This window comes from Diachasma alloeum, unplaced genomic scaffold (assembly GCF_001412515.2).
Source record: "Diachasma alloeum isolate Michigan unplaced genomic scaffold, Dall2.0 Dall_scaffold_00193, whole genome shotgun sequence".
NCBI lineage: Eukaryota > Metazoa > Arthropoda > Insecta > Hymenoptera > Braconidae > Diachasma > Diachasma alloeum.
In genome coordinates, this window is record NW_021680358.1 from 294,589 (window position 1) to 300,079 (window position 5,491).

Here is a 5,491-nt window from a genome sequence, read left to right on the forward strand (position 1 = left end):
CCCACTCACCACCCCCACAGACGCACTGATGACATAAATGAATTTTCAGGTTCTGGCTTCTGGCAAGTTCTGTTCAATTCAATATAAAGCCTCTTCAGAAATCAAAAATGATTTTACACACATAGAAAAAGTGGATTGGCTTTAGTAAAAAGTTTCTAAATTTTAGGAACCGTGGTTTCTAACCTTCAGTTTTCGAAAATATAGTAACTTTTTTCTAAGTTTTAGAAAAAAATAATTTAAAATCAATGATCAAAATGGGGATTACTTTTAAACTAAAATATACTCAATTTTAGAAACAATATTTTTTAAAACCTTGCAATTTTTTTCAATTTTTGAGGGGGGTTTTGGCAAAGAGGGGAAGGGGGGATTGTTTTTCAAAATAGTGAATAATGGTGAGTTTGTTTTTCAAAATAGTTGTGTTTTTCAAGAATATCTCCGAAACTAAGCGAGATAGCCAATTTATACGTAAATTTGGGGGGGTGGAGGGGAGGGAAGTTTTATTGAAGGTCGATGTACACCCCTCCCCCCCAATCTTTCAGTAAAAATTCGCTATCTCCCTTAGTTTTGGAGATATTTTTGAAAAACTCACCGACTCAATTTTTTTGGTTATGAATTCTCAATGTACAACTCCCCCCTTCCCCTCTTTGCAAAAACCCCCTCCTCACATCTGAAATTGCCGATATTTGGCCACCCCTCCGTATGTATGAGGCACTTACGCCCTTTAAATACCTCGGCCGCAATTTTTTAGTTCAATCGGAAAATTTTCTAAAATTAAGAAAAATTCAGCATTGGTTTTAGAAAATATTTGTTCTTAAAAACAATCCCCAAATTCGTTAGTTTTTATGATCCCACCAAGGATAAAGCTTAAGAACAGGAGTTTCTAAAATCTAGAAACTAGTTTCTAAAGCTAATCCACTTTTGTTCTCTGTGTAATGTCAATCATTCCATATAAAAAAATCAGGAGCTCTTTTGTGTTCAAAATTTATTGGAATAAAAAATGAATTTCTTGACTTTTCATTCTGAAATCAGTTGTTTTTGGAGTAAATAAATAATTAACATGAATACAAGAGTGAAAATTGGGTTCGATAGCCATAACTGTGAGAAAATTCCGCAGATCAGATTGTTTTCTAATCATGCGAACTGATTGGCAAGAAAATAACGAGACGACTTTCTCAATACTTCTAGAAAAAAATGTATTTTAACGATAAAATTTTTCCCATCCGTTGAACAATAACAAGAGTCCAACAATCATAAGGGTCAACCCGGCAAGGTAGGCAGGACAATCACAAGGATTGAATGATCATAAATCGAGTACAATAATTGAAAGTTTCTCCTTTTTTATCTCAGAAGGGTCAAACTTCGCCATAGTGAAACTTTTCGATACCTTGCAAGAGTTATGCCTCTCGAGGTTCGAACGCAATAAGGGTCAAATATCACAACGGTTATGCCTCGTGAGGGTTAAATGTCATAAGAATCATATCTCTCAAGAGTTATGCCTAACGAGGATTGACCGTTGGAAGGAATAGGTATAACTGACAAGGGTGAAACGATCGCAAGCGATAGAAACAAGCAGGGTAATCTGAAAGCTCAACTTAGAATTGAGTATTTCATTGATAAATGTAAGGGAATTGATCAGCCGTATAAGACCTCAAATTTTAAAGGGGTCTCATTTTGCCCCGTAGTGTCATTTCGCCTCGGTCTCCCCTACACGGAGAAAAAAATTCCAGAATTTTTTTGGAGAAATTCAGATAAAAATTACCGTGCGGTCCGGTACATTTGCCTATCCTGAGTAGAAATTTTAGTACTTCACTGGTCAGGCCCTGGTCCGCTGTACCGTAGAAAAGATCCTGCCCTGTTACGGTTACCACATCAGGGCCTGATAGGAAATGTAAAGCAAACCATGATCAGGACCTAATTTCTAAACCTGATAAGGGTCGTGACAGGCGGCCTGGTTTCGCCCTTACCTGGCATAACCTTTGCTACAAATTGATAAATTGCTAACTGAATTATTAAATTGAGCCAAAAATGAATAATAAATAAATAAATAAATAGTGGTCCCAGAATAGGCGGGTCGAGAAAAAGAAGAAAAAAAAATCACCCAGAGCGGGACTTGAACTCGGGACCCTCCGCATAGTAGTTATGTACCTTTTTTTTAAATAAAATTTTTGTTTATTTGATTTTTGTACATTTTTTGGTGCTTACAGGGAAAAACAAATATCTATTAAAAAAATACCTTACATTCTATTAGTGATTAGGAATCACTAATCTCTAGGTTGCGCAGCTGGCAACAGCTCCAAATTTATCATTCTCTAGTTATTATTTAACTTACAGCTATTATTATTATAGGGAGTATCTGGGCGAGTCGAGGCCGACATAGATGGCCTTATATTATTCTTTTTCGCACGTTTAAAAAAATTCTTAAAAAACAAAAAGACCGAAACTTTCTCACTTTTCTTAAATCTACTTAATACTGATTTTTTTCCCCCCACCCTTAAAGTCCCTCAATGCCCAACGCCCGAAGATTGTAAAGTATAAATTGGGAAAATATGAATTTTTTAGATTAAAATATCGAAAATTGAAATAAATAATCAAAATAGAATTTTTTCATTATTTTTCTCGGATTCCTGAGGCAAAATACTTCTGGAAACAACCGTCAAATCGTAGCGCCAACGGAATCGGAATCGTGCCGCTGAAACCAATGCACTGCCATATTGAGCTAATAAACTACTCCATAGGGTCAGCGCCATCATTTAAAATGATGAATTATTATTGCAGACCTGAAATGGAAAAAAATTGAAAATTTCGTGCTATGTTGGCATGATGTAATGGCCAAAAAATTGATAGCCGTGAAATTCACATGGAGGCTGTTTCGTTTTACTGTTTCGTTGAGTGGTTAATCTCCTTCAATCTTCTTTGACTGTATGTTTAATCAACATGCCTTTGGTATGTTACAGGTTTTAATATCAACCAGAATGGACCAATCGTCTCATAATTATCGGCCTTGAGATGGACCAGCCAGAAATAATCACACATCAGGCGTTTTATATTATTGCAAGTTACTTATTTCATCACTGCATGCCTGTACCCGTGAAGGAAGCTGTTGCGTGAAGAGAACAATAGAAAAATACAGCAGAAGGATTGGTTCAAGATTTAGACATCTCAACATAATGAAAATTCGTGACGGAAACCAGAAAAAAATGATGAATCAGTGTAAAAGGTCATATTCACATTGATGTTCAAATTGAATGATGTAGAGAAAAATAAGAGATCTTAATAAAAACGTTATTTTACATAAAAGTTCATTACTCTTTTTTCTCTAGTTTGTTTTTCCTGCAACAGAAACGAGAATGTCATAATTGAAAATAATCATGCTCATAAATCTACAGGGTATGGGTCGAGAAAGGGGGAAGAAGGAGAGAAGTAGCGGGAAAAATTATTGAAGTTTTGAATAAAGGCGTTAAACAAAAAGTTACAATAGATGGCATCTGTGATTCTGTAATTAATGAAAGGGGTTCGCCATTATTTTCTTCTGGCAATTCTCTTTTTTCTACTCTCTCTCTCTCTCTCTCTCTCTCTCTCTCTCTCTCTCTCTCTCTCTCTCTCTTTTATCTCTATCGGTTTCTTAATTTTTTTTACTCGGTTGAAGGGGAGGAGTTAAATACCTCTGGCCGCACCCGTTGACAATTCGTTTGATTTATGCCCACGAGAATTGTTCTTTGTATTTCCTTTCAGGTATTTTTCTGCTTTATTTTCATTTTATGATTTCGAATAAGTAGTGATACGCCGGCTTGCGGTATGAATAGATTGAATGATCGAAAATTTTCATTCTATTTTTATCAAATTAGCATTTCCCGAGTAGAAATTTCGTCAGACAGGCCTTTCGGCAGAGAAGGCCCTGCTCCGGTATCGATACAGTATACCTAATTACGGCATGCCAGAGCAGGGCCTGAAGGGGACAATTACATGTTCACCTTATCAATAAATTCCAAACTTCAAGTAGGCATGCCTGATCATGCCCCAGTTAGGGTCTTTTGAGCGTACCGTGATAGAGAAAAATTAAAGTTACATCAGCATGTCTGATAAGGGAAATTCCGGGGTCTTTTTCAGCCCCTTTCGATTGAACCCGAGTGCTTGTTGAGTATACCGGATACGGCCAATTCGATCCGGCCATGATCAGGACCAGGTAAGGTATGTCGGGAATCCTCAACTTCGAAAATTCTATAAGTTCAATACGGTGAACCTGATCTGGCAATGATCAGGTCCGGATAAGGCATTCCGTATGGGACTTAGAAAAATTTTCACCAAAGAGTCGGGGTGGAAATGGTAAAGGGGGGTGGGTTGGAGGGGAGGGGGGATGATGATAAGGAAAATTATACTAATTGATATTATTCCAGATTTAGTTCAATACTACAATTTTATTGGGAGTATTATTGATATACTCAAAACAAACGATCATTTTTAAAAATGATACGGTGGTCGACAGTTTTCGCTTCGATATTCGAGCCGCACAGAAGTGTTCTGTGCTCTCTCTATCACTGCGTGGCTAACCTCAAACATTCACGCATAATAAAAAGCTCACAAAGTCACTGATTTTCTTCTAACTGTCACCATAAAGTGACTAATGGCAGCAAACCCAAACCTTCAGTTACTCCTAAAAGGAAAATTGTCATGAGTCCTACGGGAAATACAACAAAAATTAAAAAAACTGCTGCCAATAGAGGCACTCCAAACTCCAACAGGCCACGTGCCGATCCACCTGCTGAAATTCCAACAAACCGTCCTGGGGATCCAATTTCTGATCCCACTCCACCAATTGTCATTAACAATGAGAAAATTGACATCAAACTGCTGGTGAACGATATCTGCAACAATGTCTCCAACAAAAATTTCAAAATTAAATGCCGAGGCAACTCATCAACCATTTCTCTCAACAACCGTTTGGACCATGATAAAATTTGTAAAATCCTTGAAAAAAGTAAGATAAATTACTACACCTATGGATTTAAACAAGACAAGAACTCAAAATTCATTCTGAAAGGCCTTCCCCCGAGCTTCACGGAAGATGACATCAAAAATGAATTATCAAAATCAGAAATTGAGGTTATCTCCATCAAATAATTTATCAAGAAAGGCAGAGACAATGACATGCCAATCAAACTTCCTGTTTATGCGGTCACAGTTGGACCAGGCACCAGAATTACTGATTTAACAAAAATCCGCACAATCCTCTATCACACATTTCAAGTGGAAAAATTTAAATCAGATGGCCAACCACTTCAATGCTTTCGCTGCCAGCACTTCAACCACGCTAGCAGCCACTGCAACCTTGATTATCGATGTGTGAAATGTGGGTCCAACCACGACGCTAAGGAATGCACATCTTCAACACTAAAATGTGCCAATTGTGAAGGAAACCATGTAGCCAGTTTCAGAGGGTGTCCTGCAAGGAAACGCTTTATTGAAAAACTCAGTCTCTCCAAACAAACCAAAA

General features: G+C 37.3%; 1 protein-coding gene across 2 annotated transcripts in view; it reads left to right on the forward strand.

Annotated features, from left to right (window-relative positions):
- Positions 1-3,241, forward strand: part of LOC107048463 (POU domain protein CF1A) — a 119,849-nt gene extending 116,608 nt beyond the window's left edge. For both annotated transcript variants that reach the window (XM_015271630.1, XM_015271631.1), the window contains one exon: positions 2,955-3,241. The gene's annotated coding sequence lies outside the window, so the exon portion shown is untranslated. The remainder of the gene's footprint in view (positions 1-2,954) is intronic.
- Positions 3,242-5,491: the final 2,250 nt, after the last annotated feature.